At 49.7% G+C, this 20,669-nt stretch overlaps 2 long non-coding RNA genes across 2 annotated transcripts in view; one reads left to right on the plus strand and one right to left on the minus strand.

Annotated features, from left to right (window-relative positions):
• LOC140727364 (uncharacterized) overlaps positions 1–15,240 on the minus strand; it is a 57,747-nt gene extending 42,507 nt beyond the window's left edge. The window contains exon 1 of the long non-coding RNA XR_012098830.1: positions 15,009–15,240. This is a non-coding gene — a long non-coding RNA (uncharacterized lncRNA). The remainder of the gene's footprint in view (positions 1–15,008) is intronic.
• Positions 1–20,669, plus strand: part of LOC140728110 (uncharacterized) — a 171,680-nt gene that overhangs the window by 96,527 nt on the left and 54,484 nt on the right. The gene's annotated exons all lie outside the window — the stretch shown is intronic.

Here is a 20,669-nt window from a genome sequence, read left to right on the forward strand (position 1 = left end):
TCAATGTACTTATCAGTCACTGAGTGACCATCGCCCCCACCTTACCTCACACATCAATGTACTTATCAGTCACTGAGTGACCATCGCCCCCACCTTACCTCACCCATCAATGTACTTATCACTCTCTGAGTGACCATCGCCCCCACCTCACCTCACCCATCAATGTACTTATCACTCTCTGAGTGACCATCGCCCCCACCTTACCTCACACATCAATGTACTTATCACTCACTGAGTGACCATCGCCCCCACCTTACCTCACCCATCAATGTACTCATCACTCACTGAGTGACCATCGCCCCCACCTTACCTCACCCGTCAATGTACTTATCACTCACTGAGTGACCATCGCCCCCACCTTACCTCACCCGTCAATGTACTTATCACTCACTGAGTGACCATCGCCCCCACCTTACCTCACACATCAATGTACTTATCACTCACTGAGTGACCATCGCCCCCACCTTACCTCACCCATCAATGTACTCATCACTCACTGAGTGACCATCGCCCCCACCTTACCTCACCCGTCAATGTACTTATCACTCACTGAGTGACCATCGCCCCCACCTTACCTCACCCATCAATGTACTTATCACTCACTGAGTGACCATCGCCCCCACCTTACCTCACCCATCAATGTACTTATCAGTCACTGAGTGACCATCGCCCCCACCTTACCTCACCCGTCAATGTACTCATCACTCACTGAGTGACCATCGGCCCCACCTTACCTCACCCATCAATGTACTCATCACTCACTGAGTGACCATCGCCCCACCTTACCTCATCCATCAATGTACTTATCAGTCACTGAGTGACCATCGCCCCCACCTTACCTCATCCATCAATGTACTTATCACTCACTGAGTGACCATCGCCCCCACCTTACCTCACCCATCAATGTACTCATCACTCACTGAGTGACCATCGCCCCCACCTTACCTCACCCATCAATGTACTTATCAGTCACTGAGTGACCATCGCCCCCACCTTACCTCACCCATCAATGTACTTATCACTCACTGAGTGACCATCGCCCCCACATTACCTCATCCATCAATGTACTTATCACTCACTGAGTGACCATCGCCCCCACCTTACCTCACACATCAATGTACATATCACTCACTGAGTGACCATCGCCCCCACCTTACCTCACCCATCAATGTACTTATCAGTCACTGAGTGACCATCGCCCCCACCTTACCTCACCCATCAATGTACTTATCACTCACTGAGTGACCATCGGCCCCACCTTACCTCACCCGTCAATGTACTTATCACTCACTGAGTGACCATCGCCCCCACCTTACCTCACCCATCAATGTACTTATCACTCACTGAGTGACCATCGCCCCCACCTTACCTCACACGTCAATGTACTTATCACTCACTGAGTGACCATCGCCCCCACCTTACCTCACCCGTCAATGTACTTATCACTCACTGAGTGACCATCGCCCCCACCTTACCTCACACATCAATGTACTTATCACTCACTGTGACCATCGCCCCCACCTTACCTCACCCATCAATGTACTTATCACTCACTGAGTGACCATCGCCCCCACCTTACCTCACACATCAATGTACTTATCACTCACTGAGTGACCATCGCCCCCACCTTACCTCACCCATCAATGTACTTATCACTCACTGAGTGACCATCGCCCCCACCTTACCTCACCCGTCAATGTACTTATCACTCACTGAGTGACCATCGCCCCACCTTACCTCACCCATCAATGTACTTATCACTCACTGAGTGACCATCGGCCCCACCTTACCTCACCCGTCAATGTACTTATCTCTCACTGAGTGACCATCGCCCCACCTTACCTCACCCGTCAATGTACTTATCTCTCACTGAGTGACCATCGCCCCCACCTTACCTCACCCGTCAATGTACTTATCACTCACTGAGTGACCATCGCCCCACCTTACCTCACCCGTCAATGTACTTATCACTCACTGAGTGACCATCGCCCCACCTTACCTCACCCGTCAATGTACTTATCACTCACTGAGTGACCATCGCCCCCACCTTACCTCACACATCAATGTACTTATCACTCACTGAGTGACCATCGCCCCACCTTACCTCACCCGTCAATGTACTTATCACTCACTGAGTGACCATCGCCCCCACCTTACCTCACACATCAATGTACTTATCACTCACTGAGTGACCATCGCCCCCACCTTACCTCACACATCAATGTACTTATCACTCACTTTGTGACCATCGCCCCCACCTTACCTCACACATCAATGTACTCATCACTCACTGAGTGACCATCGCCCCCACCTTACCTCACACGTCAATGTACTTATCACTCACTGAGTGACCATCGCCCCCACCTTACCTCACCCATCAATGTACTTATCACTCACTGAGTGACCATCGCCCCCACCTTACCTCACCCGTCAATGTACTTATCACTCACTGAGTGACCATCGCCCCCACCTTACCTCACCCGTCAATGTACTTATCACTCACTGAGTGACCATCGCCCCCACCTTACCTCACCCGTCAATGTACTTATCAGTCACTGAGTGACCATCGCCCCCACCTTACCTCACCCGTCAATGTACTTATCACTCACTGAGTGACCATCGCCCCCACCTTACCTCACCCATCAATGTACTTATCACTCACTGAGTGACCATCGCCCCACCTTACCTCACACATCAATGTACTTATCACTCACTGAGTGACCATCGCCCCCACCTTACCTCACCCATCAATGTACTTATCACTCACTGAGTGACCATCGCCCCACCTTACCTCACACATCAATGTACTTATCACTCACTGAGTGACCATCGCCCCCACCTTACCTCACCCGTCAATGTACTTATCACTCACTGAGTGACCATCGCCCCCACCTTACCTCACCCGTCAATGTACTTATCACTCACTGAGTGACCATCGCCCCCACCTTACCTCACCCGTCAATGTACTTATCACTCACTGAGTGACCATCGCCCCCACCTTACCTCACCCGTCAATGTACTCATCACTCACTGAGTGACCATCGCCCCCACCTTACCTCACCCGTCAATGTACTCATCACTCACTGAGTGACCATCGGCCCCACCTTACCTCACCCGTCAATGTACTTATCACTCACTGAGTGACCATCGCCCCCACCTTACCTCACCCGTCAATGTACTTATCACTCACTGAGTGACCATCGCCCCCACCTTACCTCACCCGTCAATGTACTTATCACTCACTGAGTGACCATCGCCCCCACCTTACCTCACCCGTCAATGTACTTATCACTCACTGAGTGACCATCGCCCCCACCTTACCTCACCCGTCAATGTACTTATCACTCACTGAGTGACCATCGCCCCCACCTTACCTCACCCGTCAATGTACTTATCAGTCACTGAGTGACCATCGCCCCCACCTTACCTCACCCATCAATGTACTTATCAGTCACTGAGTGACCATCGCCCCCACCTTACCTCACCCGTCAATGTACTTATCAGTCACTGAGTGACCATCGACCCCACCTTACCTCACCCGTCAATGTACTTATAAGTCACTGAGTGACCATCGCCCCCACCTTACCTCACCCATCAATGTACTTATCACTCACTGAGTGACCATCGCCCCCACCTTACCTCACCCATCAATGTACTTATCACTCACTGAGTGACCATCGCCCCCACCTTACCTCACCCATCAATGTACTTATCACTCACTGAGTGACCATCGCCCCCACCTTACCTCACCCATCAATGTACTTATCAGTCACTGAGTGACCATCGCCCCCACCTTACCTCACCCATCAATGTACTTATCAGTCACTGAGTGACCATCGCCCCCACATTACCTCATCCATCAATGTACTTATCACTCACTGAGTGACCATCGCCCCCACCTTACCTCACACATCAATGTACTTATCACTCACTGAGTGACCATCGCCCCCACCTTACCTCACCCATCAATGTACTTATCACTCACTGAGTGACCATCGCCCCCACCTTACCTCACCCGTCAATGTACTTATCACTCACTGAGTGACCATCGCCCCCACCTTACCTCACCCGTCAATGTACTTATCACTCACTGAGTGACCATCGCCCCCACCTTACCTCACCCATCAATGTACTTATCAGTCACTGAGTGACCATCGCCCTCACCTTACCTCACCCATCAATGTACTTATCACTCACTGAGTGACCATCGCCCCCACCTTACCTCACCCATCAATGTACTTATCACTCACTGAGTGACCATCGCCCCCACCTTACCTTACCCATCAATGTACTTATCAGTCACTGAGTGACCATCGCCCTCACCTTACCTCACCCATCAATGTACTTATCACTCACTGAGTGACCATCGCCCCCACCTTACCTCACCCATCAATGTACTTATCAGTCACTGAGTGACCATCGCCCTCACCTTACCTCACCCATCAATGTACTTATCACTCACTGAGTGACCATCGCCCCCACCTTACCTCACCCATCAATGTACTTATCACTCACTGAGTGACCATCGCCCCCACCTTACCTCACCCGTCAATGTACTTATCACTCACTGAGTGACCATCGCCCCCACCTTACCTCACCCATCAATGTACTTATCAGTCACTGAGTGACCATCGCCCCCACCTTACCTCACCCGTCAATGTACTTATCACTCACTGAGTGACCATCGCCCCCACCTTACCTCACCCGTCAATGTACTTATCACTCACTGAGTGACCATCGCCCCCACCTTACCTCACCCGTCAATGTACTTATCACTCACTGAGTGACCATCGCCCCCACCTTACCTCACCCGTCAATGTACTTATCACTCACTGAGTGACCATCGCCCCCACCTTACCTCACCCGTCAATGTACTTATCACTCACTGAGTGACCATCGCCCCCACCTTACCTCACCCGTCAATGTACTTATCACTCACTGAGTGACCATCGGCCCCACCTTACCTCACCCGTCAATGTACTTATCACTCACTGAGTGACCATCGGCCCCACCTTACCTCACACATCAATGTACTTATCACTCACTGAGTGACCATCGCCCCCACCTTACCTCACCCGTCAATGTACTTATCACTCACTGAGTGACCATCGCCCCCACCTTACCTCACCCGTCAATGTACTTATCACTCACTGAGTGACCATCGCCCTCACCTTACCTCACACATCAATGTACTTATCACTCACTGAGTGACCATCGCCCCCACCTTACCTCACACATCAATGTACTTATCACTCACTGAGTGACCATCGCCCCCACCTTACCTCACACATCAATGTACTTATCACTCACTGAGTGACCATCGCCCCCACCTTACCTCACACATCAATGTACTTATCAGTCACTGAGTGACCATCGCCCCCACCTTACCTCACCCATCAATGTACTTATCAGTCACTGAGTGACCATCGCCCCCACCTTACCTCACCCATCAATGTACTTATCACTCTCTGAGTGACCATCGCCCCCACCTCACCTCACCCATCAATGTACTTATCACTCTCTGAGTGACCATCGCCCCCACCTTACCTCACACATCAATGTACTTATCACTCACTGAGTGACCATCGCCCCCACCTTACCTCACCCGTCAATGTACTCATCACTCACTGAGTGACCATCGCCCCCACCTTACCTCACCCGTCAATGTACTCATCACTCACTGAGTGACCATCGCCCCCACCTTACCTCACCCGTCAATGTACTTATCACTCACTGAGTGACCATCGCCCCCACCTTACCTCACCCGTCAATGTACTTATCACTCACTGAGTGACCATCGCCCCCACCTTACCTCACCCGTCAATGTACTTATCACTCACTGAGTGACCATCGCCCCCACCTTACCTCACCCGTCAATGTACTTATCACTCACTGAGTGACCATCGCCCCCACCTTACCTCACCCGTCAATGTACTTATCACTCACTGAGTGACCATCGCCCCCACCTTACCTCACCCATCAATGTACTTATCACTCACTGAGTGACCATCGCCCCACCTTACCTCACCCATCAATGTACTTATCACTCACTGAGTGACCATCGCCCCCACCTTACCTCACCCATCAATGTACTCATCACTCACTGAGTGACCATCGCCCCCACCTTACCTCACCCATCAATGTACTTATCACTCACTGAGTGACCATCGCCCCCACCTTACCTCACCCATCAATGTACTTATCACTCACTGAGTGACCATCGCCCCCACCTTACCTCACCCATCAATGTACTTATCAGTCACTGAGTGACCATCGCCCCCACCTTACCTCACCCATCAATGTACTTATCAGTCACTGAGTGACCATCGCCCCCACCTTACCTCACCCATCAATGTACTTATCACTCACTGAGTGACCATCGCCCCCACCTTACCTCACCCATCAATGTACTTATCAGTCACTGAGTGACCATCGCCCCCACCTTACCTCACCCATCAATGTACTTATCACTCACTGAGTGACCATCGCCCCCACCTTACCTCACCCATCAATGTACTCATCACTCACTGAGTGACCATCGCCCCCACCTTACCTCACACATCAATGTACTTATCACTCACTGAGTGACCATCGCCCCCACATTACCTCACCCATCAATGTACTTATCAATCACTGAGTGACCATCGCCCCCACCTTACCTCACACATCAATGTACTCATCACTCACTGAGTGACCATCGCCCCCACCTTACCTCACCCATCAATGTACTTATCACTCACTGAGTGACCATCGCCCCCACTTTACCTCACACATCAATGTACTTATCACTCACTGAGTGACCATCGGTCCCACCTTACCTCACCCGTCAATGTACTCATCACTCACTGAGTGACCATCGCCCCCACCTTACCTCACCCATCAATGTACTTATCACTCACTGAGTGACCATCGCCCCCACCTTACCTCACACATCAATGTACTTATCACTCACTGAGTGACCATCGCCCCCACCTTACCTCACACATCAATGTACTTATCAGTCACTGAGTGACCATCGCCCCCACCTTACCTCACCCGTCAATGTACTTATCACTCACTGAGTGACCATCGCCCCCACCTTACCTCACCCATCAATGTACTTATCACTCACTGAGTGACCATCGCCCCCACCTTACCTCACCCATCAATGTACTTATCAGTCACTGAGTGACCATCGCCCCCACCTTACCTCACCCGTCAATGTACTTATCACTCACTGAGTGACCATCGCCCCCACCTTACCTCACCCGTCAATGTACTTATCACTCACTGAGTGACCATCGCCCCACCTTACCTCACCCGTCAATGTACTTATCACTCACTGAGTGACCATCGCCCCCACCTTACCACACCCGTCAATGTACTTATCACTCACTGAGTGACCATCGCCCCCACCTTACCTCACACATCAATGTACTTATCACTCACTGAGTGACCATCGCCCCCACCTTACCTCACCCGTCAATGTACTTATCACTCACTGAGTGACCATCGGCCCCACCTTACCTCACCCGTCAATGTACTTATCACTCACTGAGTGACCATCGCCCCCACCTTACCTCACCCATCAATGTACTTATCAGTCACTGAGTGACCATCGCCCCCACCTTACCTCACCCGTCAATGTACTTATCACTCACTGAGTGACCATCGCCCCCACCTTACCTCACCCATCAATGTACTGATCACTCACTGAGTGACCATCGGCCCCACCTTACCTCACCCGTCAATGTACTTATCACTCACTGAGTGACCATCGGCCCCACCTTACCTCACACATCAATGTACTTATCACTCACTGAGTGACCATCGCCCCCACCTTACCTCACCCGTCAATGTACTTATCACTCACTGAGTGACCATCGCCCTCACCTTACCTCACACATCAATGTACTTATCACTCACTGAGTGACCATCGCCCCCACCTTACCTCACACATCAATGTACTTATCACTCACTGAGTGACCATCGCCCCCACCTTACCTCACACATCAATGTACTTATCACTCACTGAGTGACCATCGCCCCCACCTTACCTCACACATCAATGTACTTATCAGTCACTGAGTGACCATCGCCCCCACCTTACCTCACCCATCAATGTACTTATCACTCACTGAGTGACCATCGCCCCCACCTTACCTCACACATCAATGTACTTATCACTCACTGAGTGACCATCGCCCCCACCTTACCTCACCCGTCAATGTACTCATCACTCACTGAGTGACCATCGCCCCACCTTACCTCACCCATCAATGTACTTATCAGTCACTGAGTGACCATCGCCCCCACCTTACCTCACCCATCAATGTACTTATCACTCACTGAGTGACCATCGCCCCCACTTTACCTCACACGTCAATGTACTTATCACTCACTGAGTGACCATCGCCCCCACTTTACCTCACCCGTCAATGTACTTATCACTCACTGAGTGACCATCGCCCCCACCTTACCTCACACGTCAATGTACTTATCACTCACTGAGTGACCATCGCCCCCACCTTACCTCACCCGTCAATGTACTTATCAGTCACTGAGTGACCATCGCCCCCACCTTACCTCACCCATCAATGTACTTATCACTCACTGAGTGACCATCGCCCCCACCTTACCTCACACATCAATGTACTTATCACTCACTGAGTGACCATCGCCCCCACCTTACCTCACCCATCAATGTACTTATCACTCACTGAGTGACCATCGCCCCCACCTTACCTCACACATCAATGTACTTATCACTCACTGAGTGACCATCGCCCCCACCTTACCTCACCCATCAATGTACTTATCACTCACTGAGTGACCATCGCCCCCACCTTACCTCATCCATCAATGTACTTATCACTCACTGAGTGACCATCGCCCCCACCTTACCTCACCCGTCAATGTACTCATCACTCACTGAGTGACTATCGCCCCCACCTTACCTCACCCGTCAATGTACTCATCACTCACTGAGTGACCATCGCCCCCACCTTACCTCACCCATCAATGTACTCATCACTCACTGAGTGACCATCGCCCCCACCTTACCTCACCCATCAATGTACTTATCACTCACTGAGTGACCATCGCCCCCACCTTACCTCACCCATCAATGTACTTATCACTCACTGAGTGACCATCGCCCCCACCTTACCTCACCCATCAATGTACTTATCACTCACTGAGTGACCATCGCCCCCACCTTACCTCACCCGTCAATGTACTCATCACTCACTGAGTGACCATCGCCCCCACCTTACCTCACCCGTCAATGTACTTATCAGTCACTGAGTGACCATCGCCCCCACCTTACCTCATCCATCAATGTACTTATCACTCACTGAGTGACTATCGCCCCCACCTTACCTCACCTGTCAATGTACTTATCACTCACTGAGTGACCATCGGCCCCACCTTACCTCACCCGTCAATGTACTCATCACTCACTGAGTGACCATCGCCCCCACCTTACCTCACCCATCAATGTACTTATCACTCACTGAGTGACCATCGCCCCCACCTTACCTCACCCATCAATGTACTCATCACTCACTGAGTGACCATCGGCCCCACCTTACCTCACCCATCAATGTACTCATCACTCACTGAGTGACCATCGCCCCACCTTACCTCATCCATCAATGTACTTATCAGTCACTGAGTGACCATCGCCCCCACCTTACCTCACCCATCAATGTACTCATCACTCACTGAGTGACCATCGCCCCCACCTTACCTCACCCATCAATGTACTTATCAGTCACTGAGTGACCATCGCCCCCACCTTACCTCACCCATCAATGTACTTATCACTCACTGAGTGACCATCGCCCCCACATTACCTCATCCATCAATGTACTTATCACTCACTGAGTGACCATCGCCCCCACCTTACCTCACCCATCAATGTACTTATCAGTCACTGAGTGACCATCGCCCCCACCTTACCTCACCCGTCAATGTACTTATCACTCTCTGAGTGACCATCGCCCCCACCTTACCTCACCCGTCAATGTACTTATCACTCTCTGAGTGACCATCGCCCCCACCTTACCTCACCCGTCAATGTACTTATCACTCACTGAGTGACCATCGCCCCCACCTTACCTCACCCGTCAATGTACTTATCACTCACTGAGTGACCATCGCCCCACCTTACCTCACCCATCAATGTACTTATCACTCACTGAGTGACCATCGCCCCCACCTTACCTCACCCATCAATGTACTCATCACTCACTGAGTGACCATCGCCCCCACCTTACCTCACACATCAATGTACTTATCACTCACTGAGTGACCATCGCCCCCACCTTACCTCACCCGTCAATGTACTTATCACTCACTGAGTGACCATCGCCCCCACCTTACCTCACACATCAATGTACTTATCACTCACTGAGTGACCATCGCCCCCACCTTACCTCACCCGTCAATGTACTTATCACTCACTGAGTGACCATCGCCCCCACCTTACCTCACACATCAATGTACTTATCACTCACTGAGTGACCATCGCCACCACCTTACCTCACCCGTCAATGTACTTATCACTCACTGAGTGACCATCGCCCCCACCTTACCTCACCCGTCAATGTACTTATCACTCACTGAGTGACCATCGCCCCCACCTTACCTCACCCATCAATGTACTTATCACTCACTGAGTGACCATCGCCCCCACCTTACCTCACCCATCAATGTACTTATCACTCACTGAGTGACCATCGCCCCCACCTTACCTCACACATCAATGTACTTATCACTCACTGAGTGACCATCGCCCCCACCTTACCTCACACATCAATGTACTTATCACTCACTGAGTGACCATCGCCCCCACCTTACCTCACACATCAATGTACTTATCAGTCACTGAGTGACCATCGCCCCCACCTTACCTCACCCATCAATGTACTTATCACTCACTGAGTGACCATCGCCCCCACCTTACCTCACCCATCAATGTACTTATCAGTCACTGAGTGACCATCGCCCCCACCTTACCTCACCCGTCAATGTACTTATCACTCACTGAGTGACCATCGCCCCCACCTTACCTCACACATCAATGTACTTATCACTCACTGAGTGACCATCGCCCCCACCTTACCTCACACATCAATGTACTTATCAGTCACTGAGTGACCATCGCCCCCACCTTACCTCACACATCAATGTACTTATCACTCACTGAGTGACCATCGCCCCCACCTTACCTCACCCAGCAATGTACTCATCACTCACTGAGTGACCATCGCCCCCACCTTACCTCACACATCAATGTACTTATCACTCACTGAGTGACCATCGCCCCCACCTTACCTCACACATCAATGTACTTATCAGTCACTGAGTGACCATCGCCCCCACCTTACCTCACACATCAATGTACTTATCACTCACTGAGTGACCATCGCCCCACCTTACCTCACCCGTCAATGTACTTATCACTCACTGAGTGACCATCGCCCCCACCTTACCTCATCCATCAATGTACTTATCACTCTCTGAGTGACCATCGCCCCCACCTTACCTCATCCATCAATGTACTTATCACTCTCTGAGTGACCATCGCCCCCACCTTACCTCACACATCAATGTACTTATCACTCACTGAGTGACCATCGCCCCCACCTTACCTCACCCAGCAATGTACTCATCACTCACTGAGTGACCATCGCCCCCACCTTACCTCACACATCAATGTACTTATCACTCACTGAGTGACCATCGCCCCCACCTTACCTCACACATCAATGTACTTATCAGTCACTGAGTGACCATCGCCCCCACCTTACCTCACACATCAATGTACTTATCACTCACTGAGTGACCATCGCCCCACCTTACCTCACCCGTCAATGTACTTATCACTCACTGAGTGACCATCGCCCCCACCTTACCTCATCCATCAATGTACTTATCACTCTCTGAGTGACCATCGCCCCCACCTTACCTCACACATCAATGTACTTATCACTCACTGAGTGACTATCGCCCCCACCTTACCTCACCCATCAATGTACTCATCACTCACTGAGTGACCATCGCCCCCACCTTACCTCACCCATCAATGTACTCATCACTCACTGAGTGACCATCGCCCCCACCTTACCTCACCCATCAATGTACTCATCACTCACTGAGTGACCATCGCCCCCACCTTACCTCACCCATCAATGTACTCATCACTCACTGAGTGACCATCGCCCCCACCTTACCTCACCCGTCAATGTACTTATCAGTCACTGAGTGACCATCGCCCCACCTTACCTCACCCATCAATGTACTCATCACTCACTGAGTGACCATCGCCCCCACCTTACCTCACCCATCAATGTACTCATCACTCACTGAGTGACCATCGCCCCCACCTTACCTCACCCATCAATGTACTCATCACTCACTGAGTGACCATCGCCCCACCTTACCTCACCCGTCAATGTACTGATCACTCACTGAGTGACCATCGCCCCCACCTTACCTCATCCATCAATGTACTTATCACTCTCTGAGTGACCATCGCCCCCACCTTACCTCACACATCAATGTACTTATCACTCACTGAGTGACTATCGCCCCCACCTTACCTCACCCATCAATGTACTCATCACTCACTGAGTGACCATCGCCCCCACCTTACCTCACCCATCAATGTACTCATCACTCACTGAGTGACCATCGCCCCCACCTTACCTCACCCATCAATGTACTCATCACTCACTGAGTTACCATCGCCCCCACATTACCTCATCCATCAATGTACTCATCACTCACTGAGTGACCATCGCCCCCACCTTACCTCACCCGTCAATGTACTTATCACTCACTGAGTGACCATCGGCCCCACCTTACCTCACCCGTCAATGTACTTATCACTCACTGAGTGACCATCGGCCCCACCTTACCTCACCCGTCAATGTACTCATCACTCACTGAGTGACCATCGCCCCCACCTTACCTCACCCGTCAATGTACTTATCACTCACTGAGTGACCATCGCCCCACCTTACCTCACACATCAATGTACTTATCACTCACTGAGTGACCATCGCCCCACCTTACCTCACACATCAATGTACTTATCAGTCACTGAGTGACCATCGCCCCCACCTTACCTCACCCGTCAATGTACTTATCACTCACTGAGTGACCATCGCCCCCACCTTACCTCACCCATCAATGTACTTATCACTCACTGAGTGACCATCGCCCCCACCTTACCTCACACATCAATGTACTTATCACTCACTGAGTGACCATCGCCCCCACCTTACCTCACCCATCAATGTACTTATCACTCACTGAGTGACCATCGCCCCCACATTACCTCACCCGTCAATGTACTTATCACTCACTGAGTGACCATCGCCCCACCTTACCTCACCCATCAATGTACTTATCACTCACTGAGTGACCATCGCCCACACCTTACCTCACCCATCAATGTACTTATCACTCACTGAGTGACCATCGCCCCCACCTTACCTCACCCATCAATGTACTTATCACTCACTGAGTGACCATCGCCCCCACCTTACCTCACCCGTCAATGTACTTATCACTCACTGAGTGACCATCGCCCCCACCTTACCTCACCCGTCAATGTACTTATCACTCACTGAGTGACCATCGCCCCCACCTTACCTCACACATCAATGTACTCATCACTCACTGAGTGACCATCGCCCCCACCTTACCTCACCCGTCAATGTACTTATCAGTCACTGAGTGACCATCGCCCCCACCTTACCTCACACATCAATGTACTTATCACTCACTGAGTGACCATCGCCCCCACCTTACCTCACCCATCAATGTACTTATCACTCACTGAGTGACCATCGCCCCCACCTTACCTCACCCGTCAATGTACTTATCACTCACTGAGTGACCATCGCCCCCACCTTACCTCACCCGTCAATGTACTTATCACTCACTGAGTGACCATCGCCCCCACCTTACCTCACCCGTCAATGTACTTATCAGTCACTGAGTGACCATCGCCCCCACCTTACCTCACCCATCAATGTACTCATCACTCACTGAGTGACCATCGCCCCCACCTTACCTCACCCATCAATGTACTTATCACTCACTGAGTGACCATCGCCCCCACCTTACCTCACCCGTCAATGTACTTATCACTCACTGAGTGACCATCGCCCCCACCTTACCTCATCCATCAATGTACTTATCAGTCACTGAGTGACCATCGCCCCCACCTTACCTCACACATCAATGTACTTATCACTCACTGAGTGACCATCGCCCCCACCTTACCTCACCCGTCAATGTACTCATCACTCACTGAGTGACCATCGCCCCCACCTTACCTCACCCGTCAATGTACTTATCACTCACTGAGTGACCATCGCCCTCACCTTACCTCACCCATCAATGTACTCATCACTCACTGAGTGACCATCGCCCCCACCTTACCTCACCCATCAATGTACTTATCACTCACTGAGTGACCATCGCCCCCACCTTACCTCACCCGTCAATGTACTTATCACTCACTGAGTGACCATCGCCCCCACCTTACCTCACCCATCAATGTACTCATCCAAAGGTGCTCATAACTGCAAAGTAGGACTCAACAACGTCTTATAGAACCTTAACATAATAACTTATACATGACTCCTGTACTCAGTATTCTGATTTATGAAGGCCAATTGTCAAGAGCGCTCTTTACAAACCTATCTACCCGTGACACCAGTTTCCAGGAATTATGCTTGTATATTGTCAAGTTCCTCGGTCCTACTGCACTCCTCAGTACCCTGTGTAGGAGCTACTCTGGTTTGTCTTCTCAAAGTGTAGCACCTCATCACACTTGTCCGCATTAGACTCCATTGCTATTTTTCAGCTTCTTTTCACAGAGGGAGAACTGATGTGCATCTAGAGTGTGAGAGGCTGGGGATACCCTGGATCTTTGAAGGGAATCCTCAAGTTCTGCTAACACTTCTGACTAACTCCCCTGATCCTTGTGACTCCTTTTACGATTGTACCTCTGGACAGTCGCTGAGCTCTTCACTTCGACCTTCGATTTGGCCCTCCGGACTTTGCCGACGTCTGGGTATCGATCCCGTGACTACCCGACCATGGGTTTGACCTTTGGCCTTCGACATCTGGGCTTGCACTGACCTCATTGGATGAAACCGCTTCCCGCCCCCCTCCAGAAGATGAGAGGGACGCAGGTGGATTTGGCCGGCTCTGGGACCGGAGAGCTCCACGTCCCGAAGGGAGAGGACCGCTTTTAAATTTAAAATGTCGCAATTTCAGTTAATCTGTCAACAAAGTCAGAATCAGGTTGAATGTCACTGACCTATGGTGTGGAATTTGTTGTTTTGCAGCAGCAGTACAGTGCAATGCAAAGTAGTAAAAAAAAACAATAAATTTTGAGAAATAGGGTGCCACAGTAGTGTAGCGGTCAGCGTGACACCATTTCTGCTAGGGGCATCGGAGGTCAGAGTTCAATTCTGACGCTGTCTGTAAGGAGTTTGTACGTTCTCCCTGTGACTGAGCGGGTTCCTCCCGGGAGCTCCGATATCTCCAGTCCAAAACAGAACTGGCTAGTAGGTTAATTGGTCATTGTAAATTGTCCTGAGATGAGGCTTGGGATAAGTGGGTGAGTTGCTGGGCTCGATGGACCACAAAGGCCTGCTCCACTCTGTATCGCTCGCTAAAATAAAATACAAAAAGAATTAAATAAGTATTGCAAGAACAATGAAAAGGAGGAGAGTGAGAAGTGGAGAAAGAAGCCAGATAAAGCGATTTGGTTGGTGACTGTGTTCTGGGCTCGGCTGTGAAGTAGGTGGTTACATCCAGATGGAGGGCTATTTGGACCACCCAGAAACCCCCCAACACTGAGGTTTGGCCCACGCTGACGGGTTGTCAGCTGAGAGTGAACCGCCACCTTGCAGGGTGCTGAGACAGAGCAGAGACAGATAATTGCTGCCATCCCAGTGCAATGGCAAGGCAAACCCACAACGTGGGGCTGGGTGGGGCGTGAGTGACAACACGGACAGCACTTGGAATATACAGAGACAGAAGAGTACAGCTTGGGGAAAGGCCCTTCGGCCCAGCATGTCTGTGCTAACCCTGATGCGAATTAAGTTCAAGTCCAGTTTATTGTCATTCAGCTGTACACTGCCAAAAGAAGCAACATTTCTCCAGAACAAGGTGCACAGCACAGTGCACGTAACTCACACACATAACATATGAAGTAAAATGACCACAAATAAAGTAACAAATAAAAAATCTGCCCGCACATGGTCCATGCCCCTCCACTCCCTGCCTGTTCCTGTGTTTACCTAAATGTTCTCTTAATTGAAAACACAGAACATGGAACAGTATGGCCTTGTACAGGGATTTCAGCTCCTGGTGTCATACTGACCTCTTAGCTGACTCCAGGATCAATCTAACCCTTCCTTCCTATATAGTCCTCTATTTTCCTCTCATCCATGTGTCAATCTAAGAGTCTCATAAACTTCCCTAATTTACCTGCCTCTACAACCATCCCTGGCAGAGCATTCCACACACCCACCACTCTGTGTAAAAAAAATTCATTTCTGACATCCAGTCACCTTAAAATTATGTCCCCTTATATTAGCTATTTTCACCTTGGGGGGTGGGTAAGTCTCTGGGGGTTCACTCTCACTAAGCCTCTTATTATCTTGTGTACCCCTATCAATTTCTGGGAAGATGCTTGGTTGCAGCGACCTCTCCAGCAAAAGGTTAAATATTTTCTTGTGATCACAAGACCTCAATGGACATTGGTGCTATAATATACCTCAAGTCAGGTTCATTGGTTCATTGACAAGGCTGACTGTGTGTGTGTGTGTGTGTGTGTGTGTGTGTGTGTGCGTGTGTGTGTGTGTGTGTGTGTGTGTGTGTGTGTGTGTGTGTGTGTGTGTGTGTGCGTGTGTGTGTGTGTGTGTGTGGGGGGGCGGGGTTTGCATAGGCCAGGCCCTTGTGCCGTAGCACAACTGTTACAGCCAGCCAGAGGCAGTGTGGGAGAGAGCAGAGGTATGGTGGAATCTGCATTGGGTTGGGTGACGGTCCCTACAGGCCGGTTCTCATGCCAGTGCTGCTGTCAAGTGTTCACTCCCTGAAAGGCAAGCTGGATTGCCTTCAGCTCCGGCTGACCTTGCGTGAGATGAGGAACTGCTATGTGCTTGTTCTTGCAGAAACATGGCTCCAGGGCAACATCCCAGGCACCGTCAATCTTTTGGCCATGCGACTCAGGGACTTGTGCTAACATTATTGTGTGACCGTGTGTGCTTGTAATTATATGTACCGTGTGCTGATGCTGTGTGTGACTGTTGGTACTATGCTGTGCACAGTGGCCCTGGAGAAAAGCTGTTTCATTTAGCTGTATACATGTGTGTGCTGGCGTGTGGCCAAGTGGTTAAGGTGTTCGTCTAGTTATCTGAAGGTTGCTAGTTCGAGCCTTGGCTGAGGCTGCGTGTGTGTCCTTGAGCAAGGCACTTAACCACACATTGCTCTGCGACGACACCCGTGCCAAGCTGTATGGGTCCTAATGCCCTTTCCTTGGACAACATCGGTGGCGTGGAGAGGGGAGACTTGCAGCTTGGGCAACTGCCGGTCTTCCAAGAAACTTTCCACGGTGCAAATCCATGGTCTATCAAGACTAATGGAGGCCTACATCCATGTGTCTGTAGCACAACTAGCACTTGAACTTGAAATGTCATCCTCCTTCATTCCAATCACAAAAGCCCTAGCTCACTCAACCTTTCCTCGTAAGGCATGCCCTCAAATCAAGATCAGGTTCGTGCAATTGTCATTTAACCAAACCCATGTACACAGCAAAACAAAACAACAGTCCTCCAGGGTCCTCCAAGGTGCAAGACACAGCACACAGCACCGTTAGTTCAAAGTTCAAAAGGTTTAAAATTTATTATTAGGCTACATACACGTCACCACATACAACCCTGAGATTCTTTTTCCGTGAGCACACTCAGCACATCTATAAAACAGTAAATGTAAGCAGGATCTGTTAGCTGCAAACATCAAGAACTATAAACTGTAAACAAACTGTGCAAATGCAGATAATAAATAAATAGCAATAAATAACAAGCATGAAATAACAAGCTAAAAGAATCCTTAAAGGTGTGTAGTTATACCCTTTTGTTCAAAAGACTGATAGCTGAGGGCTAGTAACCATTCTTGAACCTGGTGGTTCGAGTCCTGATGCTCCATACCTTCTACCTGACGGCAGCAGCAAGAAAAGAGCGTGGCCTGGGTGGTGAGGATCTTTGATGATTGATGTTGCTTTTCTACAGCAAGATTTCACGTAGATGTCACACAGAGAGTGGTGGGAGTGTGGATTGAGCTGCCAGATGAAGTGGTGAATGCGGGCTCACTTTTAACATTTAAGAAAAACTTGGACAGGTACATGGATGAGAGGGGTATGGAGGGACATGGGCCAGGTGAAGGTCAGTGGGACTAGGCAGAAAAATGGTTCGGCACAGCGAAGAAGGGCCAAAAGGCCTGTTTCTGTGCTGTAATGTTCTATGGTTCTAAGTGTTCAATGATTGGGAGGGTTTTACCTGTGATTGGTCCAGGACAGGTCCTCTAAGATAGTTTTTTAAAATTTATTCATTTACAGATTTGGGCATCGTCGGCTAAGCCAGCATTTATTGCCCAACCCTAGTTGCTCTTGAGAAGGTGGTGATGAGCTGCCTTCTTGAACCACTGCAGTCCCTGAGGTGAGGTTATACCCACAGTGCTGACACCCAGAACTTATATTTACTGACTCTCTCCACCTCTGACCCTTCAATCCTTACTGGCTCATGGATCTCTGGTTTCCCTTTCCTGAAGTCTACAATCATTCACAAAATAATGTTAGCACAAGTCCCTGAGTGACACAGCCTGAAGATTACCAGGTTGGCATGAAGTGTGTATGATGTTACTGGCAATTACCATAAAACAAGCAGTCAGTGCATTGGCTTTCATCAATCGTGGGATTGAGTTTAAGAGCCAAGGGGTAATGTTGCAGCTGTATAGGACCCTGGTCAGACCCCACTTGGAGTACTGTGCTCAGTTCTGGTCGCCTCACTACAGGAAGGATGTGGAAGCCATAGAAATGGTGCAGAGGAGATTTACAAGGATGTTGCCTGGATTGGGGAGCATACTTTACAAGAATAGGTTGAGTGAACTCAGCCTTTTCTCCTTCAAGTGACGAGGATGAGAGGTGACCTGATAGTGGTGTACAAGATGATGAGAGGCATTGATCATGTGGATAGTCAGAGGCTTTTCCCCAGGCTAACACGAGAGGGCATAGTTTTAAGGTGCTTGGAAGTAGGTACAGAGGGGATGTCAGGGGTAAGTTTTTTACGCAGAGAGTGGTGAGTGCGTGGAATGGGCTGCCGGTGGTGGTGTTGGAGGCGGGAACGATAGGGTCTTTTAAGGGTCTCCTGGACAGGTATGTGGAGCTTAGAAAAATAGAGGGCTATGCTAGGTAATTTCTAAGGTAAGGACATGTTCGGCACAGCTTTGTGGGCTGAAGGGCCTGGATTGTGTTGTAGGTTTTCTATGTTTCTATGTTTTCTCCACATTTTGGAGACTGAGCTCCACCTGCCAGCTCTGCTTCCTGTCAATGTCCCATTGCAACCTACGGCAACTTTCCACATTATTACAACACCACCAACTTTTGATCGTCTTTCTAACCCACCCTTCCACTTCCTCATCCGAGTTATTTATAAAAATCACAAAGAGCAGGGAGACCCACAACAGATCCCTGTGGAACACCGTTGGTCACCAATCTCCAGGCATCGGATATTTGTTTCCCAGTGGCTTGTGAACACACACACACACTGTCTGTGTTGTTCGAATTTTCATCCTATCTCAGCTGCCTCTCTCCCACGTTCCTCTCAGGATTTGTCAGAACTCTCATTGCGGTACGAGTGTTGTGCTGCTCACAGCTGAGTACTCTTCCCCATTTGGTGTCTCATTGTTAAACTCGAGCACTCTTGTAGAGATGTCTTTCTTCTGACGTCCCTACTGCACCCTTCGGCACAGAGTGATGTGGTAAAATAAATGTGTTCAGTATCATTTTGTTTCACAAAGCACTCAAGTGGAGATGAATAAAAATGAAACATCTTCTGAGGCTACATTCTACAGTGAGTCCATGAGATGCTGGAGAACAGATCTCAAGCCTTTGAGAACACATGACCCAACATTTTGAGAGTATTATAAGACCCAATGTAATAATGGTTTATAAGAGGATCGAACAGTTGTCTGGGACAAAAAGATGGACTGTTCGCCTCACAATCTACCTCGTTATGATCTTGTCTATCTGCACTGCACTTTCTCTGTAATTATTTCACTTCACTCTGTATTCAGTTATTGTTTTACCTTGTACAACCTCAATGCACGGTGTAATGAAATGATCTATTTTCGTGGTAGTCAAGAAAGGTTTTTCACTGTATGACACATTTCACCGTACGTTCTGATGTCTCGGTGTACATCTATAAATAAAGTTTGTCTTTATTTTTATCTCTGAGTTGGTAAGTCAAAACATTGTCACATCAAAACATGCAAACGACACACCTTTTGTGCCAATGACCAGCATAGTCTGAGATTGTGCTGGGGGCAGCCGGCAAGGGACACCATGCTTCAGGCGCCAACATAGCATGCCCACGAGT

The sequence above is a fragment of the Hemitrygon akajei genome, chromosome 5, assembly GCF_048418815.1.
Source record: "Hemitrygon akajei chromosome 5, sHemAka1.3, whole genome shotgun sequence".
NCBI lineage: Eukaryota > Metazoa > Chordata > Chondrichthyes > Myliobatiformes > Dasyatidae > Hemitrygon > Hemitrygon akajei.